The sequence below is a fragment of the Tamandua tetradactyla genome, chromosome 2, assembly GCF_023851605.1.
Source record: "Tamandua tetradactyla isolate mTamTet1 chromosome 2, mTamTet1.pri, whole genome shotgun sequence".
NCBI lineage: Eukaryota > Metazoa > Chordata > Mammalia > Pilosa > Myrmecophagidae > Tamandua > Tamandua tetradactyla.
The window spans coordinates 117,048,545-117,075,137 of NC_135328.1; the positions used below are offsets into that span (position 1 = coordinate 117,048,545).

General features: G+C 37.6%; 1 long non-coding RNA gene across 2 annotated transcripts in view; it reads left to right on the top strand.

Annotated features, from left to right (window-relative positions):
• The window catches only part of LOC143673726 (uncharacterized), a 46,847-nt gene extending 20,769 nt beyond the window's left edge, over positions 1–26,078 (top strand). The window contains exons 5-6 of one of the 2 annotated variants that reach the window (XR_013170548.1): positions 22,447–22,551; positions 25,753–26,078. This is a non-coding gene — a long non-coding RNA (uncharacterized LOC143673726). Of the gene's footprint in view, positions 1–22,446; positions 24,905–25,752 lie in introns of those variants that run through there. The other variant, XR_013170547.1, reaches the window with a different exon arrangement.
• Positions 26,079–26,593: the final 515 nt, after the last annotated feature.

Below are 26,593 nucleotides of genomic sequence, written 5' to 3' on the forward strand. Positions count from 1 at the left end.
ACAAATTTGAATTGTGCATGCAAGCTGGGAGGCTGGAGTGCAGAACTGTGTCACCTACTAGATGGTGAGCCAGGCTCCTGAAAAGTATCAGCCTTGGAAGGGGCTTTATAGTTCTCAATCTGCCCTTTATGTGTGTGGGAGAAGATCTATGCAACAGTGGTATTTGGGGGTTCTGAAGGTCTTGAGGATGTAGTCCTTACAAATGTCAGAGTACACTTTAAAACATAATAAAACTGGGGGCATGAGGGGTGCAGGTCTGAAGGGTGTGAGGCTCTGGCCCTGAGGTGATGATGGCCATGCCAGCCAGCCCAGGAGACCTCAGCACCCTGCCCCTTCAGGCAGATGAGGAAACAGAGGCTTAAAGACAACACAAAGAACCTGCTCTCCTCCTGTGTCAGTCTGTGCAGTTCACTCTCTGGCCTACCTCTTGGCTGTTAGCCTGGGGCATTCCTTTCCTGTCATTCAGGATCTTAGGCTCTTCCATTTGGGGTGACATCCTCTCAACACTGCTCCACTGTCTGTCTGCTCTGCCAGCCCCAGACATGAGCAGCATCAGAGAACTCACCTGTCTCTCACCTGCTGAGCCTCCAGTATCAAGTTCACAGCCTGACGCAAACTATATCCTTCATACATGCTTGTTGAATAACTGCACTTGAAGCCATGTCCCCTACAGCTTAGGATGGTTAGCCAGGGATAGAGAAAGCTGGGGTGAGTGGAGTCATGGACTTGAAATATATTAATGATTTTCAGGTGAAACATACAGTTTTGAGTTCCAGTCAACCAAAATGATAGTAAGCCATGCCATCGTGCCATTCCCCCACAGAATCTTTGAACAACTAGCAAAAACTGGCAGAGCCATCTTCCTTAAAATTTTGGAAAACAATTAAAGGATGGCAGTAACTAGGCAAGTGCCAAATCAAGAAAATGCAGTGGTGCACTTGTTAGCCTCTCCCCTGCACTTCCATTGTGGGTCCCTGACCTTGTTTCAGAGGAGCAGAGTAACACCTATACACATACTGGGGTGTCAGTATGTTGGTGACAGTCTATTAGGAGGCAGGCTGAAAGACTGAACCAGGGAACTTGCCTCTAGCTCACTTCCCCAGAACTTGCTCTGTAGGCAGAAGCAGCTAGCAGACAGCCAAAGCAGTGTAGGAAACAATTAAATCAAAGCAGCCTGGGCTATAAGTAAGAACACCTGGAAGGAGAAGAAAGTCTATTTCATAGACAGTGCTGGGGGCATTTGAATTCTATAAGTGGGGAAGTTTCTGGGCTAAGCAAGCATGAGCCCAGTACAAGACTTAGGCTCAGAAAAGACAGATAGGACTCTGCACTTCACATTCACCTTGGGCTGATCTTGATAGGACTAAACTATGAAGGAGAGAACCAGTCATTGCAGACCCAATTTGTAAAGACTGTGGAAGGTATTTTGCACATTAATTTGTTTTTGTTAGTTCCTGGCACTCAAGGAAATCTCTGTCATATCACTAACTGGATAAACCTAAGGTACACACAGTTCAGGGACTAAATCACAGAGTTAACATATTAAAATGTACTGCATGTAACAGAAGCATACAAGGCAAATAAAGAAACAGAAAATGATGGCCCATCCAAAGGAACAAGAGAAAAATTTAGAAACTATCAATGAAGGTTATCAGACTTTGGACATACTGGACAAAGACTTCTAAAAAATGATCTTCAAAATTCCCCAAAATATAAAGGAAAACATTGAGAAGGAACAAAAGGATAGCAGAAAAGTGATGACTGGACAATATGATACTCTCAATAAAGAGGTAGATAATTTTTAAGGGAACCAAACAGAACTACTGGAGTTGAAAACCACCATAACTGAAGCGAAAACATTCCCTACTGAGTTTCAACAGCAGATTGGAATCAGCAGAAGAATCAGTGAATGTGAATACAAGAAAATTGAAATTATTCAGACGAGAGCAGAAGGAAAGAAAATCAAAGAAGTGAACAGAGCCTAAGAGACCTGTGGGACACTATCAAGCTTACCAATGTGTGCCTTATGTGAGTCCCAGAAAGAGAAGAAAGAAAGGGCAGAAGAAATATTCAAAGAAATAGTGGCAGAGATTTTCCAAAATTTACTGAAAGACCATGAATATGTACATTCAAGAATCTCAACGAACCCCAAAGAGTATAAACTTGAAGAAAATCATGCCTAGACACATAGTCAAACTGTCAAATGCCAAGGACAAAGAGAACATTCTGAGAGTTGCTTGTAATATTTTGCCACAGAGATTAAATGCCCATTTCTCATGAGAAACCATAGAGGTAAGAAGAGAGTGTGAAAGAAAACAGTTGCTAACCAAACATTTTATATCTGGCAAGACTGCCAGTCAAAAATAAGGAAGAGATTAAAATATTCCCAGACAAACAAAAGCTAAGGGAGTTTGTCATTAAATCTGCCCTCCTAAATGGAGTGTCTCAGACTAAAAGGAAACAACAGGTAAAGGTAGCCATATGGGTAATTAGAAATGCCAGTACAATTATATTGTTCTTTTTGGTATATAACTTCACTTTTTACTTCCTACAGATTCTAAAATGCAAATGCATAAGAGTAACAATGAATCTTATAGTTTGGGACATACAATGTATAAAGATACAATTTTTAACAAGTACAACAAAAATGTAGGGGTATGGAGGGGTATGGGGACAGGGTATATACATATATATATATATATGGATCAAAGACCTAAAGATAAAAATCAAGATTATAAATCTCCTAGAACAAAACATAGCGAAGTATCTTTGGGACCGTATGTTATACTTCATTATTAGCCATTAAGGAAATGCAAATCAAAACTACAATAAGATACCATTTCTCACCCATCGTAATGGTTACTATTTAATATTTTTATCTTATTTTAGTAATGGCTACTGTTTTTTTTTTTTAAAAATAAGTGTTGGTGAGGATATGAAAAAATAGGAACACTTGTTCTTTGATGGTGGGAACGTAAAAGGGTACAGTTGCTATGGAAAATAGTTTGGTGGTTCCTCAGAAAGTTAAATATAGAATTATTAAATGGTTCAGCAATCCGACTTCTAGGTATATACCAAAAGAATTGATAGTAGGGATGCAAATAGATATTTGCACACCAATGGTTATAGCAACATTATTCACAATTCCAAAAAGGGAACGCAACCCACTTCCATCGACAGATGGAAGGATAAACAAAATGCAGTATATACATACAGTGGAATAACATCAGTTGTAAAAAGAATAAAGTTTTGATACATATGACAACATGGATAAACATTGAAGACGTCTTGTTGAATGAAATAAGCCAGATTCAAATGGACAGATATTGTATGATTGCACTGATATGAAATAATTATAATAATCAAATTTGTAGAGTTAGAAACTAGTTTGTAGATTACCAGTGGCCAGGATGGGGGCAGGGAATGGGGAGTTAATCCTTAATTGGTACAGTTTCTGTTTGGAGAAATGGAAGAGTTTTGGTAATATATGGTAATGTAGCACACCTTTGAATTAGACATATGAATGTAGTTAAAAAGGGAAATCTTAGGTTGACTATATATTATTAGAATAAATTTAAAAAATTATTTTAATTTTTAAAAATTAATTTAGAATAAATAAATAAAAATTTATTCTTAGGTCTTTACAACACAAACAATGAAAGCTAATGTAAATTATGGGCTAAGTTAACAATATAATTATAATAATATTGTTTTATCAGATTTAACGAAGGTACCACATTAATAAAAAGTATTTAATAATAGTCATCCTCATTTGTTAAATCCTATGTTCTCTGATACAACTCCCTCTCCTTTGATTCTTCTCCCACTCTTTAGGGATATTTGGACAATGGTCATTCTAACTTCTTCATGTTGAAAAGGGGTGTCAACATTATGGGGTAGGTGGTTGCAAATTTGATGTTCTTGGAGAGACTGGTAACTCTGGGTTTCAGGGTTTATCTGGTCTAGGAACCATCTGGAGGTTATAGGTTTCTGAAGAATAAACTTAGTGAGTGGAACTTTTATAGAGTCTCAGATAGAGTGCTGGGTATTCTTTAGGATTTACGGGAATACCGTTTGTTGAGGCTTGGCATACCATGGGAATTAGCAAAATCTAGCTGAAGCTTGCATAAGAGTAACCTCCAGAATAGCCTTTAGACTCTACTTGTAATCTCTTAGCCACTGATACCTTATTTTGTTACATTTCTTTTCTCCCTTTTGGTCAGGTTGGCATAATCGATCCCATGGTCCTAGGGCCATGGGAGACTAGTATCTGTGGGTATACTAGTTGCTGGAGAGACTTATATCTGTGGGCATCATGTCCCATGTAGGAGGGATGATAGTGATTTTACTTGAAGCAGAAACTTTTTAATATAACTAAACTATAATGATATGTTGTCAAATGTATATTAAATGCCTTTTTTTATAATTCAAGAATTTATTAAGTCATACATACAAAACATACTGCTAATTGCATTAACAAAAGATCAATGTTAAAACACTCCACAATTCTGCAACTGTCAAATTAAAAAATTTTGTTCTAGTGGTTCAAAGGTCCAACATTGTGTTCTTGTCAGTGTGTAGGATGCACAGAGCATTGCCAGCACTAATGCTGAGATTACAGAACCTCACAGATCCCAAGGAATGGTTTTAGGAAAAGCAACAGAAGAAGCTCTTGTCTGTGAAGGTGAGGTAAAGGGCAAGGTCAGTATTAGTCGAGTTACAGTGTTGGTCAGCTGGCAAGACAGTGATTAAGAAGGGTCAGAGTTTAAGAATATCTGAACTATTTAAAAACTGTAAAGCTGCAGCTCATGATTTTTAATTTTCAAATACCTTTTAAAAATGTGAATACAATGATTGAGTTGGACTTACTACCAAAGAGAGCTTGGGTAAGGTACTCATCTCTTTATGCCCTAGTTTCCTCATATATAAAGTAATAGTTCCAACTTTGCAGGGTTGAAGTAGGATATAAATTTGATTTAGTTTTTTGTGTGTGTGCGTACACACCACACGCAGCCTTAGCATAGTGCTTGGCACACTATTTTAATTGACATTCAATAACTTATTAAAATCTGTAATTTATAATTATGGCATACCCGATTTTGTACTTAAGTATTTTTTTTACTGCTAATCAACAGGAATTGGCATGTTAACCCTCTTCTTGATGTAACAGGTATGACTTCATCCTGACACTGGTTATGGTGAAATGAAGGCTAGCCCTCTTAAAATAAACCAGTAACTTGTTTCTTAAATAAATATATTTTAATTGATTAGGTTGCATTATAATAAGCAAGCCATAAATAATGCAAAAATAGCTTTTTTGGCTTGAAATGTTTTTTATTCTTTTAAAAATGTTTGTGCTTTTTGTGTAGAAGAATTAGAATTCAGAGTACTTAAATGTTTTACCAGTTTTACATATTGTGTCTAACTTAATCTTCTTAATGAAGTAGGAGAAGTAGATAACATTAGACTGGTTTTAGACTTAAGGTAATTGGGGCTTATATGGATTGATTGTCCAGTCATATAGCGAATGGCTGTCAACACCTGCTACTGAGAGTCAGATATTTTGACTCTAAGTCACATGCTCATTTCTCCTCACTGCCTCTAAGTCATCAGTTACTGGGTTCAAAACTTAGAGACTTTAGGTATTTAGGCACACGTTCTGGATTTTAATCTGCTCTCACAGTTATTAGAAAGCAGAACTTCATAAACTTTTTGTAATCCAATATCTAAAAGCAGATTTCTAATTTGTGCAATGGATGTGTTTCTATTTCAGTGAAACATAATTTCGTTTTTTTTTTTGGATTTTGGATGCCTTATTTATTCCCACATACACCTTTCTTTCTTTTTTTCATGGTTAGAATGAAACAATTTTCATAATTAATTGCACCCACTCCCACCAAAAAACATACATGTATAAATAATACAAAACCAGAATACCTGCCTAGTTTCATTCTTTTCCCAACAAAGCTGGGTTTTAATTCCTTTCTTGTTCAAATTCTTCTAGTTTCAGCATTAATCCTTCCCACTCCCAACATACTCATGTTTAACAAATTCATCATTGGTAAAACACAGGCTGCCCAACTAAAAATGAAACCTCAGGGAATTAGTATGAATCACACCTTAAGACTATATATATTTTCTAGTCTTCAATAGTCATTGCTTTTCATATTTACTGGGTTAACTCAGAATGAGACATAATGTTCACTACCTTTACTCCCAAAGCAAAGCAATATTAATTTTTCAGTCCAAGTAGGAAAACACACTTTGGCCTTTCCTCATTCCTTTTTTTGAATTGAAAAAATAAAAAAGAAAGAAAGGAAAAGGAAGAGTTCTCTGCCCTTGTGCTTAAAGAAATAAAATACAATGTTTAAATTGCAATATGGTGTCTACATGTGTTTTTACCAGCATAATCTCAACTTTCTCTAAAAACAGCTGTAAAAGAAATTACCAATAAAAATATTCAGCAGCAAATTTTACAGTCAGATGATACAAAGTAACAGATTTATCTACTGCTAGATAAATGAGCATGGGGTCTCTGGCCCCCAAATGAAATCTTGGGTACAACAGGATGGAGTATCATCAATGAGTCCATAAGCCCCATATCACACAGGAACTCTAAACTCTTAACTTTGTCAGCATAGTTTAAAGTATCAAGAAGATACTTTTAAGCTGCCAGTCCAAATGGCTCTCCAAAAAGTCCTTCAGTATCAAGGTAGTTTTGTTTCCTTAATCTGACTTAGACTTTGAAATCTTATGTTCAGTCCTGAGAATTGTGAACTAGTTTATTTCATCTGCTTCTTTGGCTTTGGAATTTGGATGAAGATCTTTAAAGTTGATCTCACCTAGTAACCCTCATTTAAAACCTCGAGATAGACCTGAGAAAGGTATGAAAGGTCCGTGAGATCTGCTTTAGTCTTAAAAACATTGCCCACCTTCTGTTCACATGCTCTTCACCACGTTAGAAGCCACTGCATCCCTCAAGAAGGCTCATTATCAAAAGACTGCTGTCTCCACAACAAAACTCATTTTTACCTCATGAAATAAGATGCTGTTGCACTTTTATCAAAATGTAAACTGTGGGCAAATGGTTAATAAAACTTTTTTTCCTAGAAGAGCATGTTTGATCTTTGATTACCTCTCTCTGATTTCTTGGAAAGCAGGGAAAAATAAATAAGAATATCAGCTGTGTTACTAAGAAAAACTGCTTATATTAACACCAGTCCTTGATTAGCAGAACTCTGAAACCAAATATAATATATGAAGTTGTTATCTACGCAAATGTTCTTCCCAGTTGGATGCATTGTCTGACTGGCTATGTCCTTTGCAGGGAGCCTGGAAACTATGCTGACAAAGTTAAGAGTTTAGAGTTCCTGTGTGATATGGGGCTTATGGACTCATTGATGATACTCCATCCGTTGCACCCAAGATTTCATTTGGGGGCCAGAGACCCCATGCTCATTAATACAATGTGGACTTCTTCAAGGACTACCATTGAGAGATGCATGCTCCATTTCTTTATTGCATCCTGAATAGACCACAGCCAAGATGGAATAAGAATAGACCAAATCTAAGTGTTCAGTTGAGCCTAAGAAGACTGCTTGAAAGGTGTGACATTACCCAATGAGACAGGTGATGCTTTCAGGACTAAGGACTCACAGTTTAACTCAATTCCCAGGTACCCAGTCTCAACAGACCTAGAGGAATCCTGGTACATCATTTACTTTACCCAGGGATTCAGTAGTGAGGGGTAGGGTAAGCAAGTAACTATGATGACTCAAATACACTGAAGCACAGAAATAACTCCTCTAGAATTTCTGCTTAAAACTCTAAACCTAAGGAGAAATTATTTACATCTGACTGAGACTTGCTTACTTTGTGAAGCTCTCCGTGTTTGATCTGTTGAATATGGATGAAAGGTCATGTCAGCCTTTGAACCATTATTCAGCCGCCAACTGCATTTTGTTAGAATTTTGGCTCCAAAATACTATGGTCCTCCTACTTTAACTAGAGACCATGTTACATCTGATATGTCCTAATAGTAATGGATCAGGCAAACATCATGGATTTCTTAGTCTCCCGAAGACTTTACAATTACTCCTGAAACCAGTATTAGGTAATTGGGGGAGAAGTCCTCCACTATGTCCCACCAATGACTGCTGGTAGACAGAGGCATGCTTTAACCTTTAATGTTGACACAGTTGCTGCAGCCATTAATTTCAGACACTGATGCTAGCCAACTTGAGCCCCAGTGCTGACCGCAGAACTCCAGGCTTCCTGCCTTCTGAAACTGAAAGTGACAGTGTACATTGCATCATTTCCAGGGAGCGCCTAATAAATGTTTATGATTGTTAGTGTATATGGAAGAAGACCCTAACAAATATCGGTGAATTATTGATTTCTTTTCTTGGAAACCATATGCAATCAGGGCTGATGAGAATCCTGCCACATCCTAGGTTATGTTCATCCACAGTTAGAAAGTCTTATAATTACTGGGGCTTTAACTCCTATGTCCCACCACCTGGACATAAAGGGAGGTGGGCATAAAAATGAATTCAGTATTATGATCTGACAGTCTTAGAATTGGATTTTGTGTAGCTTGAACCACACATCCTATGAGAATATCTACTCAAATTTAGATTCCCATGATCAGTGAAAACTACAAGTGCAAATAATGTTTGAGTTTGAAAGGTGATTAGAACCCTCTAAGTGAAAACTTAGCAATTAGAAAGCACACCAATTTCTGATCTCATTCCTCCCATGAGGTAAATGCAAGGCACAACTGGCTCATTTTCCATGGCTCATTCTCTCCAACTCCAGGTTTCAGGGGGAAAAGGAATGATTAGCTCTCTGTTCCCAATATCTGAGGCTGGGGCAGCCCAAGGATAACAATACTAGACATTTCACATGAAAGAGGAGGGTGGTGGGAAAGAAAAGGCATAACACAGCACCAAATGCCTGACAGTTTTGATGTGAACCTGGAAAACTGAATGAGGCCTCAAGGCCAGGAAAGAATTCTCAGTGTCTCCTGGACAATCTGTTTGGCATCTCAGAGCTTGGTAGAGGCTGTAAGGAGGCTTCTTCTTTGGCCCCAATTTGAAATTTCTTTTTGATCTGCTACCTGGCCAGATATTTCATTCATAGCTCCCAGAAATGACCCCATCAAGTGACTGGTCATCACTAGCAGCCTCCCCAGCAGCACTGTGGAATGCCTCCTGGTAGTCAGCCCTATGACCTCAGCCACGGCATGACTTGTGGAGGCTCCTGTGGTACTAGAGGATTGCTGAATGGCTATTGGGGCCCTCCAGGCTTCTGAGTTTGAATGATTTCCCCAGGGTGATTAGTTTCTCCATCTCCAAATGTCTGAATCAAAGCTCTGAGCTCTGGGGAGATGTGCTGAGCTGAAACATAATTTCTAAAGCGCCAATCATGAGTTAATACAGGTAGGATCTGCTAATACCTTCTGAAACAATATTTGTGAAAAATCAAATTATTGTTGCTTTTATTTTACTGCTGTGTATTATTGTAGTTATAATTCTTTAAAATTTAAAAAATCCACACATGGCATATATTTTCTATTAAACTCACTAGTAAACAATTAACTATTCCAGAGCCTTAAAAATATATCATGAGATACTCTGAGGTCGCACAAGGCCTTTGATGTGTACACATGAAAGGATTTAATTTAGCAAAGAGAACATTTAAGAGATCAAAGCTGTAAGAGTTCACAAGAAAACCAATCAGTTACTTCCAGGAGTACCATCTGTGAGTAGAGGGCTTTTCTCAGAAACTCCTTCTTCTTACTCAGAACAAGGTTAGAAAGATGCATCTTCACTTTCAATGTTCTAAGACACATCAGCAAGTAGATGACTATTTGCCATGTTCAGCCTGAGGCCACCACTGGTCATGAGGTGGGTTAGCTCAGTATGTGTAACTGAGCCATGTGAACAAGGTGCAGGAAGAGGAGATGGCCAGTGCCATTTACCGTGCTACCAGGTGACTGTGGGTGAAGACCCTTGAAGCCTTGCTCCTCAAAGAGTGGTCTCCTGATCTGTAGCATCAGACATTACCTGATCCCTTATTAGAAATGCAGAAGTTCAGGCCCCACCCCAGATGTACTGAATCAGGGCTTGCACTTTAAAAATATCCCCAGGTTATTTGCGTGCACAGTAAAGTATAAGGAGACCTGCCTTAGAACAGACTTTCTCAAAGTGTGAGCCTCAGCAGCACTAGTATCACCTGCAAGCTTGTTAGAAATGTAAAGTCATGGGTTAAATTCCATTCTGCTGACCCCGAGACTCTGGGGATGGGGCCCAAGAAACTGGCCCAACAAGCTGCCCAATGTTTCCTGTACACTTAAATTTTGAGACCCACTGCCTTAGAGGAAGGCCGCCAAAACTCTCGTAGACAGGCAGGTGGCCAAGGAGAAAGAGCTGTCTGTTGCAGTTAGTGGAAATGTCACAATGAAGCAAGTGTGAGGAAAAGCCAATCCAGTCCAGGGTAGGTGGTATTCAGTGCAGAATGTAATTTACTCTGGTATCCTGGAGAGTCCATGTAATGTGCTCTAGAGTAGCTGTTTAGTAAGGCAATTAATTCCTTATTTCCAAAAGTTCAAAAAATCCCTTCCTAGGTCACAGAGGCTGTAAACATAGTAGGTCCACTTACCGATCTGGTCACACTTCACCAGGCACAGACTATCCTTACTGACACAGCCAGGTCAGTGTTACCCAGGCGCGCCTCGCAAAGCTGTCCCTGGGCCTGGCCATTCATTCGGTGTATGTGTGTATGTGTGTGCGTGTGTATTACAGCATCACCCAGAGACATTTACATGCACAGTTGTGAACATTTCTTATGTAAAGGAATTTGCAATTGTTGGCTAAGCAGTCATTTTGTCCCTCATTCAATCACTCTAGCTAGTAATCCTCACTCTCTTTTTAAAAGTGGAGTGGCCGTGGACTATAGTTAGAAGTAAATTATATAGATTTTCTTCCATCAATTGTAACAAATGTTCCACACTAATGCAGGGTGTTAATTATACGGTGGTATATGGGAAATCTGTCTTTTATGCATTTTTTTTGGTACACTTACAACTTCTCTGATAAAAAGAAGAGTGGAAAAAAGGGAATGAGTTAGTCAATTCCACCTGGAAACTTGAAAACTGAAGCACTGAGTGAATTATGGTATTGAGAATGAGACCTTTACACTTAGCGTAGGCCTGCAGACAACACTAGGTGAACACACATCGATGATTATGACTTATTATTGGTGGGCCTAGGTGGGAGTTTAGCCAGGGGGAGTTTAGAAAGAGGGAATGACCATCCTTGGGGCTTTCCTTATCTCTGAGTGTGGGAGAGCTAATCTGAGTTTAGATATCTGACATGACTTTCAAGGATTTGTTTTAGCTAATTGTATTTCATTACACACATACATTTTTTTTTTTTTTTTTTTAAAGGAAAGACAGAGAGAAGGAAGGAAGGATAGAAGGAAGGAAGGAAGGAAGAAAGGGAAACATCTTTAAACATTTTCTTGTTTTATTGTATTTTTGTTTTTTTGTTTTTTGTTACGTGGGCTGGGCCGGGAATCGAACCGAGGTCCTCCGGCATAGCAGGCAAGCACTTTGCCCGCTGAGCCACCGCGGCCCCCCCTACACACATACATTTTGAAATCCTCCTAACATTATGTGCATTGAGATTTCTGTTAAGTTCTCTCTTTTCCCATTCAGAATCAGACCCAAGTATAAAAGAAGCACTCAAATGGAATCTGAACTGTAGTGTGTGTGAATCTTCTTCGGTCCCCTTCTAACTTCCCATGTAGTGATGCTCAGTTCATGTGTAGTCATAGAATCCTCTTTTCTCTCCAGCCAGTAGAACAGGGTGACCAAGAGCACCCATTCTGGAGCCAGACTGCCTTGGCTTGGAACTCAGTTTTATGCCCTACAACCTTAGACAGGTTATTGAGCTTCTCTGGTCTCAGTATCCCTATACTAGGGATAGTAATGAAAGTAATGAGTCCTACTTCACTGATTGCTGTGAGGATAAAATAATTCATGCAGTGTGCCTAGCATGCTGTCAGCATGCAATGAATGTTAGTTACTCTTATGGTTATAAGTACTCTAGATTGACCTATTCTTTGCTGGCTCTCATGATCCCTCATGTGCTGTGAACTATTAAAGATTCAAGCTATTAACATTCCCCATTACTCTTCCCAATTTTATTGAGGATTGACCATGTGTCAGACACTGTTTTAAGTACTAGGGATATTAAAAACAGCTAAGAAAATAAATAGAAACCCTGCCTTCATGATGCTAACTTCTAGATATTATGGAAAGTAATTCTAGTGAAGTGTGATAAGAGCTATAATATATAGTATGATGGGTTAAAATAAAAATAAACAGAAAATTTAAGAATAGATGAGTCATTGGGGATGGGAGATAGGGTCATAAGGAGCCATGGATACCTTTGGAGGGCAGTTCATTTTACTGGCAATGAATTGCAAAGTGCTGTTCAGGTAGAATAGCACTGGCCAAAAGCATGGAATGGTGAGAGGTCCATAAGCCAAACTGGGTGGATAGTGCTTAGTGTCTGGAGATAAATGCAAAAATAATTGTATGTTAATAGGTAGTTCTTGAAGGTAGGAAACACTTTTGGTTAAAAGGAATGACTCTAGTGGAAAAATTTCTAGTTCTATAAGAGAAAACTGAAGAGTTATTTTGAGGGATGGGACTTGCTTTGGTGCCTCATAACACACTATATAGATGGCCTCTTAATGGTCAGTGGTGTAATTGTTGAGTTCTGTTTGGTTCAGATGGATTGACATATTGGTCTTACTTATTATTATAGTTTGATAAAGTTGACAAAGTGCAATATATCAGAAATGAGTTGACTTTTACAATGGGGATTTCTTAACTTAAAAGTTTACAGTTCTAAGGCTGTGAAAATGTCAAAATTAAGGCACAACTAGGCAGTACTTTTTTCCCTGAAAACCAGCTACTGGTGAGCTTAGACTCCTCTGTTAGGTAGCACATGCCGATGTCTGCTGTTTTTATCTGCTGGGTTTTGTTGCTTCCAGCTTCTGTCTTCAGTGGCTTCCTCTCTGAGCTTCTGCATGTTTCTCTCTTTCAGCTTCTATCTGTCAGCTTCTGTGTGTCTTTCTCTCTAAACTTCTCTGGGACTGCTTTCTGTCTCTGATTCTCTTATAAACTACTCCAGTAAGAGGATTAAGACCCACCTTGAATGAGGTGGGTCACATCTTGACTGATCAAAAGATCCATCTACAATAGGTCTGCACTCACAGGAATGGATTAAAAGAACATTATCTTGGCACAGATTCCTGCAGGGACTTCCAGGAAGGTGGCAGAATAGGATAGGCAGAGCTCACTCCTCTACCATGGAGCAAGTAGAGACAAGGTAGAAAACAACTGGGATTGCAGCAGCTTTGGCGCTCAGGTGACCAGAAAAGGGCCTCTTCATTATATGTGGAGGACCTGGATTAAAAAGCAGAGAAACTTTGACTGGGAAGTTGGGGTGAGTGTGTTCAATCATGCCCACTCTTGGGGCCCACCACTGCACACCGGCTGGGTCTAATGGCTGAGGAGCAGTGCTCTCCTTGATTGGCTGCCAGCTGGGGAGGTCATCCGTCTCAATCCCACAGCCTGGAGTTCCCATGCGGGAACTCAGGAGCCAGCAGACTTGTTTCATCCAACATAGAGACCTTGCTGTGTTGCCCAGTGCCTCCCCTCCATCCCTGAGGCAGGCTGCTCTGAGCACCTGATCTTCGGGGAGCCTGGGGGACCCACGCCCTGGGAGGAGAGGGGGCACAGAGCCATGCTGATCTGACAGTTGCCTAGTAAGAGAGACACTCTGGGTCCTGCTGCCTCCATCCTTTCTCCACAGAGGCCTGGAGTGCCCACTGGTTGTGTGAGCAAGAGAAGGAGCTGCATTGCCATGTCAGTGCCCTTCCCCCACCCCAAGGCCCACAGGTACACACCAGCTTGGGGCTCTCTGGCCACTAGCTGGAGAAGTTGAACTTCTCAGTTCTGTAGCTGAGGTCTTTTCACACAGGAGCCTGGGAATTACCAGACCCATTGTTCCACCCACAGGGTCTTGGCTGAAGTGTTTCCAGGATGCTTGGAGGCCTGAGGTCTTGACTGAATTGTTGCTTGGTCAGGCCCCTGCCGGTCAGGCTGGCACAATTAGGGAGAGGCAGGGCTGTGGGGAAGAGGTGGACCAACAGCTCCATCTGCTGGGAATACAGGGAAAGTTCAGTATGGCAAATTGATTTCTGTCTAACCTTTAACAGATTTCTGAAAAGGGTTGCATCCCTCGCCCTGGTTTGGCTGGAAATTGCTGACAAACCAAGTGCCAAAGAAGACCTTCAATGCAATCCCAAGCAACTACAAAATCTTAGACAAGTGAGGGAAAGCAACTTTAAAAATAACCTTATCAAGATAATCAAATGCCAAGAAACCAGTACAAAATCACAAAGCACATGAAGAGGCAAGATGATATGGCCAAGCCAAATGACCAAATTAAAAAGCCAGAGGGTACATAGAATTTGGAATAATGAATCAAAGATGTTCAAACAAATCTCCTAAATAACTTCAATGAGTTGGCTAAAGAGATAAAGGATACAAAACAAAACAAAAACACTAGAAAAGCATAAAGAAGGATTTGAAAGAATAAATAGTAAAATAGCAGATCTTATAGAAATGAAAGATACTGTAGATCATATTTAAAATATACTAAAGACACACAACAGTAGATTTGATGAGGCAGAAGAAAGAATAAAGTGAACTATAGGACAAAACAACTGAATTTGAACACACAAAAGAATAAATGGAGGGTGGGCAATGGTGGCTCAGTGGCAGAGTTCTCACCTGCCATGCCAGAGACCTGGGTTCGATTCCCAGTGCCTGCCCATGTTAAAAGAAAGAAATAAAGAAAGAATAAATGGTGAAAAAGATGGACAGATTTGAATTGAATTACAGAGAAATGATTTGACAACACAAAGTGCACAAATATAGAAATAACTGGTGTCCAAGAAGGAGAAGAGAAGAGTAAAGGTTTAGGAAGATTATTTGAGGAGATAATTGGGAAAATCTTCCTAAACCTATAAAAGACATAAATATGCAAATCAAAGGAATCTGATGAACTCCTAATAGAATAAATCTAAATAGATCCCTCCAAGACACACACTAATTAGACTATCAAATGCCTAAGAGAAGGAGAGAGTACTGAGAGCAGCAAGACAAAAGCAATTCACTGCGTGGAAGGGAAGCCACGTAAGACTAAGCGCTGACTACTCATCGGGCACCATGAAGGTGAGAACACAGGGGTACAATATATTTAAGATTCTGAAAGAGAAAATTGCCATCCAAGATTTCTTTAGCCAACAAAGCCGTCCTTCAAAAGTGAGGGAATTTAAAATTTTCACACATAAAAAATGTTGAGAGAGCTTGTTAACAAGAGACTTGCCTGCAAGAAATATCAAAGAGAATTCTGTTGGCTGGAAAATAAATAAATAAATAAATAAGACCAGAGAGAAAGTCTGGAGGAGGGTATTGAATTATAGAATTGAAGAGTATTAGTTAGGGCAACTTATTGAAGAGTATTAGTAAGGGTAACTTAAAGGATAAAAGGAAAAAAGAGAAAAGAGAGAAAAAATAGATCTGACAAATAAAAACCAAATATAAAATGGTTGAATCAGGAACCGCCTCTATGTTATTAACTCTGAATGTTACTAGATTAAACCTCCCAATTAAACAACACAGATTGGCAGAATGGATTGAGAACTATGATCCATATGCTGTTTGCAAGAGACTCATCTTAGACCCAAAGATGCAAATAGGTTGAACGTGAAAGGATGGAAAAAGATATTCCATATAAATACTAATCAAAAGAAAGCTGGGGTAACTATATTAATATCAGACAAAATAGACTTTAAATGCAAAGATGCCATAATAAGAGTCAAGGAACACTATATTTTAATAAAAGGGGTAATTTACTAATAAGAAATAACAATCATTAATGTCTATGTACTCAATCAAGGTGTTCCAAAGTACACAAGGCAAACACTGGCAAAACTGAAGGGAGCAATAGACAGTTCTACAATAATAATGGGAGTCTTCACCACATCATTCTCTTCAATAGATAGACCAACCAGACAGAGGATCAGTAAGGAAATAGAAACTCTAAGCAATATGATAAATGAATTAGACTGAATAGACATATATAGATCATTGTACCCCAGAACACCAGGATATACATTTTTCTCAAGTGCTCATGGAAAATTCTCCAAGATACAGAATATACTGGGGCACAAGCAGGTCTTAATACGTTGAAAAAGATTGGAATTATTCAAAGTACTGTCTCTGGTCATAATGGAATGAAGCTGGAAATCAGTAGCTTCTAAAGAACCAGAACTTTCATAAATACAAGGAGGTTAAATAATACACTCTTAGACAATCAATGGGTCAAAGAAGAAATTGCAAGAGACATCAGTAAGTATTTGAACATGAATGAAAACGGGAACACAATACATCAAAACCTATAGGATGTGGCAAAAGCAGTACTGAGAGGGAAATTTATAGCTCCAAACACCTAAAAGGAAGAAAGATATAAAACCAAAGACCTAACAGAACAACTGAAGAAACTAAAGAAGGAAAAGCAAATTAACCCTAAAGCAAGAAGAAGAAAATAAAGATTAAAGTGGAAATAAATGAATTGGATAACAAATCTGGTTTAAAGTGAATCGATTAAACCAAAAGGTGGTTCTTTGAGAAGATCAACAAGATTGACAAACACTTAGCTAGATTTACAAAATAAAAAAGAGAGAAGATGCAAGTAAATAAAATCAGAAATGAAAGGGGGTCATTACCATGGACCCTGAAGAAATTAAAAAGACATAAGGGGATACTATGAACAACTGTATGCCAACAAACTAGACAGCTTAGATGAAATGAACAATTTTCTAGAAACACATGAAAAACTATAGTGAATCGAGAAGAAGTAAAAGACCTCCACAAAGCAGTTACAAGTAAAGAGCCATTCACCAAAAACCTCCCTACAAAGAATTTTATAAAACACTCCAAGAAGAACTAACACCAACCCTGCTCAAACTCATCCAAAAAAAATGGAAGAAAAGGGAACACAACTTAACTCATTCTATGAAACTAAATACCAAATCCTGATAAAGAGACTACATCACTCTAATACCAAAACCTGATAAAGAGACTACAAAAAGGAAAACTGCAGGCCAATCTCCCTAATGAATATAGATGTAAAAATTCTCAACAAAAAAATTGAATCCAAAAGTACATTAAAAGAATTATATACCATGGCCAAGTGGGGTTTATTCCAGACATGCAAGGGTGGTTCAACAAAAGAAAATAAATTAATGTAATATAACATGTTAACAAGTCAAAAGGGAAAAACCAGACAATTATCCCAATTGATGCTGAAAAGGCATTTGACAAAATTCAACATTTTTCTTGATAAAAACACTTCAAAAGGTAGGAATTGAAGGATACCTTCTCAATATGATAAGGGCATTATATGAAAAAGCACACAGCCAACATCATATCCAATGGTGAGAGACTGGAAGCTTTCCTGCTAAGACTGGGAATGAGACTAGGATGCCCACTGTCACAACTGTTTTTCAACATTGTGCTAGAAGTTCTAGCTAGAGCCATTAGGCAAGTAAAAGAAATGAAAGGCATCCAAAATCACAAAGGAAGTTGTAAAACTCTCATTATTTGCAGATGATATGAGCCCATATTTAGGAAATCCTTATAAATTTATGACAAAGCTACTGAGCTAATAAACAGTTCAGCAAAGTTGCAGGATACAATATTAATGCTCAAAAATCAATAGTGTTTCTAAACACTAGTGATGAGCTAACCATCCCTAACCAGGGAGGCAATTCACTATAGCAACTAAAAGAATTAAATATCTAGGGATAAATTTAACCAAGGATGTAAAGGACCTGTCCATGGAAAATTACAAAATATTGCTTAAAAAAATCGAAGAAGATATATTGGGTGCACAGGTAGTTCAGTAGTTAGAATGCCTGCTTTCCATGTGGGAGACCTCGGTTAATCCCTGGACCATGCACCCCCCCAAAAAAAAAAAAAAAAAACGAAGAAGACCTAATTAGGTGGAATCCATGTTCATGGATAGGAAGGTTAAATGTCGTTAAGATGTCAAGTCTACCCAAATTGTTCTGCAGATTCAGTGCAATACCAATCAAAATTCCAATAGCCTACTTTGCAGATTTGGAAAAGTTAGTTATCAAATTTATTTGGAAGAGAAAGGGGTTTCAGGTAGCCAAAAACATTCGAAAAATAAGAATAAAGTGTGAGGACTTATACTTTCTAACTTTAACACTTACTATAAAGCCATAATGGTCAAAACAGCATGGTATTGGCACAAAATAGACATATTGATTAATAATTCAGAAAGAGACCCCCAATTGAGTTCTGACAAGGCCCTCAAATCCACTGAACAGGGACGTTTCAATAAATGCCACTGGCAGAACTGGATATCCATTTCCAAAAGTAGGAAAGAGGATTCCTGCCTCACACCCTATACAAAAATTAAATCAAAGTGGCTCAAAGACCAAAATATATGAGCCAGCACCATCAAACTCCTAGAAGAAAATATAAGGAAACATCTTCAAGATCTAGTGATAGGAGGTAGTGTCTTAGAACTTACACCCAAACCACAAGCAATGAAAGAAAAAATAGATGAATGGAAATTCCTCAAGATTGAACACTTCTGTACTTCAAAGCACTTTGGCAAAAGGGTGAAGAGGCAGCCAGCTCAATGGGACAGGATATTTGGTAACTATATATCTGATAAGGGTTTGATATCCAATATGTTTAAAGAAATCTTACAATTCAACAATAAAAGGACAAATAATACATTTATATAAAGGGCAAAAGATATAAATAGACATTTTCTCAAAAAGGAAACACAAACGGGTAAAAAAAGCACAGAAAACATGTTCATCTTCATTAGCTATTAGGGAAATGTAAATCAAAACTTCAGTGAGATATCTCACACCTAGAAGACTGGTCACTATTAAACAAAAGAAAACTATAAATGTTGGAGGGGATGTGGAGAAATAGGAACACTTATTCACTGCTGATGGGAATGTAAAATGGTACAGCTGCTGTGGAAGACAGTTTTGAAGTTCCTCAGAAAACTAAATATTGAATTGCCCTATTACCCAACAATTCCACTACTCATATACCTAGAAGATCTGGAAGCAGGGATATGAACATATATTTGCACACCGATGTCCATACTGGTATTATTCACCATTGCCAAAAGATGGAAATAATCCAAGTGTCCATCAACTGATGAATGGATAAACAAATGTGGCATATACATACAATGGAATATTATGCAACAGTAAGAAGGAACAAGGTTCTGAAGCATGTGACAAGATGGATGAACCTTGAGGACATAATGCTAAATGAAATAAGTCAGACACAAAAGGACAGATATTGTTTGATTTCACTAATATGAACTAACTAGAATACATAAACTCAGAGTCTTAAAACGTAGAATATAGGGTACCTAGGATAGACAGAAGTTAGGGAAGGGCGAACGGTTACATAATATGTACAGAACTGTTAATGAGGTTGAATTTAAATTTTGGGGAATGGCTAGAGGTGATGGTATCTCGAATTGGTGTTATAAGTTAATACTGCCATATTGTAGGTGAATGTAGTTGAAAGGGGGTTATTTAGAACCATGTATGTTACCAATTAACACCACAAATATAAATAGGTTCTTGCATCAATTTTTACAATGTATGACACTTGTTCAAAGAATTTAAATAATAGAGTGGTACATGGGGGAAAATGACCTATTGCAAACTATAGACATTAAATTAAAAGTAATAGCTTAATATTCTTCCATCAGCAGTAATAGGTGGACCACACCAATATATAGAGGTCAATAATGGGGGTGATGAGGGATGTGGGGTGTTTGGGGTTTTCTTTTTGTGTGTCTACTAATATTTTTCTTTTTGGAGCAATGAAAATGGTCTAAAATTGAGTATGATGATGATTGCATAACTAAATGATGATATTGTGAGACATTGCCGGTATACTTTGGATGGAATATATGGTATGTGAATATACCTCAATAAAATCTGTAGATTCAAAAAATTAAAAGTTCAAAAATTAAAAAAAGAACATGATGTTTTCTGGGGTGCATGCAACATCAAACCATCACACCTATGTTGCTTCTAAAAGATTTTTTGAATGGATTAGCTGGTAGTTTGGAAAAAAATTTTGGTCTTTATATCGATCAGCCAGAACTTACATTGACCCTATGTTTATTTATTTTTCTCTCTATGTCTGCTTTGACATTTAACCCTTTTCCTGACTATTTATTCACACTTTTACATATACCTTTATATTTTTACAGTTGTCAAAAATATTCTATGAACTGCTATAGCCAATTGATTTTTGACAAGAGAGGCAAGTCCACTTAATGGTCAGAGAACAATCTCTCTAAAATTAGTGCTGGGAAAACTGAATATCCACGTGCAAAGAGTGAAAGTGGACCCCTACCTCACACCACAATGAAAAATTAACTAAAAAATGGACTAAAGGCCTAAATATGAGAACTAAAACTATAAAACTCTTAGAAGAAAACAGGGAAATAGCTTCAGGGACTTGTATTAAGTAACGGATTTTTAGACTGTACACCAAATGCAAAAGCAACAAAAGAAAAAATAGACAGATTGGACTGCATTAAAATTAAAAGTGTTGTGATCCAAGGACATTATCAAGAAAATGAAAAGACAACAAAAAGAAAGGGAGAAAATATTTGGAAACCAAATATCTAATATGGATTTAATATCTTGAATATATAAAGAATTCCTACAAATCAACAACAAAAAAGATAAGCCAATTAAAAATGTGCAAAGGACCTGAACAGACATTTCTCCAAAGAAGATATACAAATAGCCAAAAAGTACATGAAGAGATGCTGAACATCATTAGCCATTAGGGAAATGCAAATCATAATCACAATGAGGTACAACCTGAACCCCCCTAAAATAGCTATTATTTTAAAAATGGAAAATCACAAGTGCTGGTGAAGATACAGAGAAATAGAAACAGTTGTACATTTTTGTTGGAATATAAATGATGGCGCCACTATGGAAAACAGTTTTGAGCCTCCTCAAAAAGTTAAACATAAGTGTACTATAGGACCTGGCCATCCCATTTCTTGGTATACACCTCCAAAAATTGAAAGCAGGGACTTGGACAGGTATTTGTGCATGAATGTTTATAGCAGCATTATTCACAATAGCCAAAAGGTAGACACAACCCAAATGTCTGTTAGCAGATGAGTGGGTAAACAAAATATGGTGTATACACACAGTGGAATAATATTCGGCCTTGAAAATGTATGAAGTTCTAGTACATGACGCTATATAGATAAACTTAGAAGACATCATGTTGTGTGAAATAAGCCAAGCACTAAGGGAAAGGTATTCTATGATTCTACTTATAGAATTCTGGTAGAATCTATGATTCGACTAGAGACAGAAAATAAGAGTATAGGGTATCAGGGTGGGGGATAGTGGAAATGGGAAGTTAATGTACAATGGGTGTAGGGTTTCTTTTAGGGGTGATTGGACATTTCTGGTAATGGATGGTGGTTAAGGTAGCGCAACTTTGTGGCTGTGATTAATCCACTGAATGTTATGCTTGGGAGTGGTTGAGAAGGAAAAGTTTATATTTATATACAGATCCATATATATTTTTAATAGAGCAACTAAGGAGAAAATGGCAATGAAATGCAATACATGATCCTGGATGGGATCTAATAATGGAGGAGAAAAGCCTCAAAAGGACATTACTGAGACATAGGAAAAAATTGGAATAAAGATTTTAGGCTTTATATCAATGTTAAATTTCTTCTTTGAGATGCTATGCTTTGTAGTCTGGGGCAGATGATGGTTGAATGCAAGAGTTGATAAAGAGGAATTTAGGAATTCCTAGGAATTTAGGAATGAGCAAGGGATGGGGGCAGGAGACTGACATTTATTTAGAACCAATTATGTGCAGGCATGGTGCTAGGTGATGCTTACTGTGTGAGAAGGGCCACAGCTTTCTGAAGGAGAAAGGTAATGACGGTGGGTCCAATCGAATGAATGGAATGTAACATCTTACAATGTTAAAGATAATTGTCATGTTTGCATAATGTTTTTACACACATTATCTTATTACAGACTCAGTACAAACCTGTGGGGTAGTTATAAGAACCTTGATTTACAGGTTAGGGAAGTGAATCACAGAAAGGTTATCACGTATATCTAGGACCACACAACATGCAGAGCCAATGTTATTGGATAAAGGAGCTGCAGAGTAAGGAGGATGGTGCTTTAAATTGGAGTTCACAAAGAGGTTTCAATCCTCATCAGTTGGCATCTGTCTCCTGAAATGAAAAGGATTCTGAGGCTTCATCTGGATTGGAGGGATAGTGTGCAGGAATCAGACAGCAGCATCTGCCATGGCATCTGAGGAAGGTGAGTTGCCATCCCCTGTAAATATTAAGGTATTATGTATGTGTCTTGTTTGCCTGAGCACAGAAGAAGCGGCACATAAGTCTGGTGTGGATAGGGGGAGACTAAACAAGAAAGGTGACCACAAGCAGGCTATGGGAGAGGCGGGGAGAAATGACGGAATGCTTTCTATAGGTTAATAGTGTTTTTGCAACCTGATGTTGTAAATATATTTTTAAAGCATAACCACCACCACCAACCTCTTTCTTTAAGCATGGAAAGACAGAATAATTTAAAGCTGAAGATCCAGGGATAGAGATTTTCAATTGGATTAACTGTGGTTTTGGAAAGACCCATGACCTCCTAAAGGTCATTTTTAAGGAAGAGGCACCTGAGAGAGTAAGATGATCACATCCTTCACAGCACTCGTGCAAGGCCACAGATGTCAATAGAACACCACGACCTCAAATATGAAATGGCATCAAGATCTTAAACTAAGCACTCCTAGCAGCGGGGCCAGTCAGCACCTGCTTCACCGTGAATGGAAAGGAGAGCTGCTGTTTCTGCATTTTGCTATCTGCCCTCCAACTTAATGTGGTCCGTGTGCTCAGCTGGGCTGCAGATCCTTTGCTTAGCTAGCAGGGGAAAACCACTTCCCCTCTCTGTGGCCCTGAAAATGACAACCATATGTTGTTCCAGTCTCCTCTCTCAGTTTTATTTTCCAGGCCTCAGCTCATGGTTGCCCTCTGGGTTTCCCTAATGGCAGGGGAATGTTTTCAACTGAAATGAGAGTAGCTGCCAAAATGAAAGAACATGAGAACATGATTCTTCATCACATAGTTGGTAAATCCCCTGCACTCCATCCCAAATTCAGAATTTGTGGGTTAGATTACAAGAGTACTGCTTAAAATATACACACACACACAACTGTTTATCTAAAATCAGAGGCAATCTTTACATAAGCCTCAGTATTAAAACTGTTTAAAATTCATTTCATTAAGGAAGACTTTTAAAGGAAAATGGATAAAGAGTCTACTGAAATGATTACTTTAAGTAATTCACTGTTAACAGCTATTATGAAAGAATGGACTGATTTCATTCTAAGTTGTGGTTGATGTTAGATATTGTAAAACCACTTCTTACTGATGATAAGAAAAGATGACCCTCAAGTTCTTGAGTGTTAAGAATTCCTTTGATGTTACCTGGGAAACTTTGGGTGTAGAATCATCTGTTCTTTTTTCTCTTCAATTCCTTACCTGCTTATCACTGTCATGAAAATCTGTATTTAACATAACGGAGACGTGAAGATGAGAGGTATTGTTAGCTTTTCAGTTTTCCTCTTCCAGTCTCACGTAGTCTCTTACCGCTGTGTTTGAGCAGAGATGGGGGAATAGAGCCCACAGTAAGGAGACCTGACATTTAACGAGCACCTCCTGTATATCAGGAATTGTGTCAGGAATTTAGATGTAATATCTTATTCCTCAAACCTTAAGAGAGAGATTCATTTCATTAGCCCATTTTCTAAGTGAGGAAACTGAACCTAAGAAAGTTTAAGAAATTAGTCCAAGGTCATACCATTTATAAGAGTGTGTGCCCAGCCCCTGGCAACCTAAAATCTACTTTCTGTCTCTATGAATTTATTATTCTAGTTATTTCATGTGAACTCATATCATTTGTGCTGGCTTATTTCACTTACCATGTTTTTGACGTTAAGCCATGTTGCAGCATATATCAGAACTTCATAAAAACTGCCTTTTTAACAAACAGAAGTCCTTTACATTTAATTATAATCTTAAAGAGAGATAGAAAGAAAATAAAATAAAAGTTATTTTCATGGTAGAGCTAAAATTCACACAGACCCAAACTTCTGAAATCCATACTGGGCCGCTGTGCAGTCCTGTACAGTGATTTGCTGCAATTAGCTAGTGACAGAGAAGGGACAGGTACTGCAGCTTCCTAAATCTAATCCAGTGCATTTTCCATGAATGATAAAAATTTATGAGTGGGTAATTAAGCTTTAAAAATTACACTGAGATAGAAAATATTCCCATTGTATGATTATCAGAAATTAAATTGTCTGAGTCTTATACCCATATCAAAGCAGTTTATTTTCCTGTTATCAGTAATTCAGTTATCAGGGACATTGTGTAGTATATGGAATGTCAGAATACAACCAGGGCCAACAACTTATTAGGATTGGGATAAGATTGGAGATAGTATTTTTTGGACTTCAGAATTGAGATTAGCTTATTATGATTTAATGATTATAAAAATATTACTTGTTCATTGTTAAGCATTCAGCAGACCTTAAAAAAGTGCAAAGAAGAAAATAAATCCATTCATAATTCTATCACTCAGAGATAGTTTATTATTTTTGTATACGTAATTCTAAACTTTATACATATATGCATATACTTTCTCACAAAAAATGGGGATATACTTTGCATATAGTTTAAAATTTTACATTTGTCACTTTAAAGTATATTGGCTATGGAATACTTTCCAAGTTAATACATAGAGATCTAATATAATCATTTTTAGTGGCTATAAGTTATTCCATTTTAAGTCATTTAATCAATCTCCTATAGTTAGAAATTTATATTTTATGTCCATATTTTAGGCATTACAATGTCTGAACCAGAGGATATTTTTGTATAAGCACCTTTTCAAAATTTAACTAATTATGTACTTAGGACATAATTCATGTGCTTTCAGCCACTCACCCTCAGTGAAGAGACTAAATCCATCCACATTGTGGTGTCCATGACTAAGGTATTTGCTCCCTGTGTGTGTTTAAACTGATCCACAAACCTCTGAAACAAAGCAATGAAATTTTCACAGCTGAATTTTAAGTGTAAAGCAGTAGATAGGAGATATTTTAGACACCTGGATGTTGGCAATTCGCCAAGTACACTGTCAAATATTTTACACTTTCTGACAAACCTGCCCCCAGTCAAAATTGCTACCTAGCTTTCATTACATTGAAAAGCATAAGGTAGTCTAACTTTTGTCATTTTTTATGATACTTCTTAGGGATATCAGCAATTAATTTTATTCTTTGTATTTTAAAATAATTTTATATAAACAAAATTTGTTTTTCATTTGCAAATACTTGTTGACATATACTGTGTTCTAGATACTGTGCTAGCTGCTGGGCATATTTATAACAACTCTATCCTGTTGTACCTGCTTGAACTGCAAATAAGCTCTTATTTCTCTTTACAGTCATTACAACTATATTACTTGCATCCAGCATAATGAAAGATAAAGCAGGAGAGGATTAAATTAAAACAGATTCTTTCCCACTGCAGTATTATTCAGGATTTAAATCTACAGAGGCAACCTGTTTTTTGTTTTTGCCGTAATTCTAAATAATGTATCATCTTTATTTATTTTCAATTTGGACATGACTTTTGACTTCACAATCTAAAAAATAAATGTAGCTTTATTTACATTGCTGCCCACTTCTCTTCTTTTCTTCCAAATTTTGTTGAATACTGTTGCAGATATATATATATATATTTTTTACTCTTTACCCATTTTCCATTCATTCTTCTTTAGTAACAGAGGCAACATGGTCAGCTATAAATGCTCACATCCCCAGATTCTATTTAGAAGATGAGAAATTCTGGGAAAGCTTCTGCTTTCTTGATTCGGGTAATACCCCTTCGTGCTTCTTCTTGCTGAAATGTGTAGGCAATGCCTAGAGGTATGGCAACCATGTTATGGCCATGAGGTGCCAAGTGTGACAGTGACACAGTAAAGATAATGGGGCAGAAAGAGAGCACCCAAGTCTCAGACACCATTGTTGTTTTTTTTTTTTAATACCAAAAAACACCAAACAAACATTGTTAACTTTTGATCATTCCATTCTACATCTATAATCAGTAATTCACAATATCATCACATAGTTGCATATTCATTATCATGATCATTTCTTGGAACATGTGCATCTATTCAGAAAAAGAAATAAAAAGAAAACAGAAAAATATTCATATATACAATACTCCTTTCCCCTCCCTTTCATTGATCACTAACATTTCAAACTAAAATTTATTTTAACATT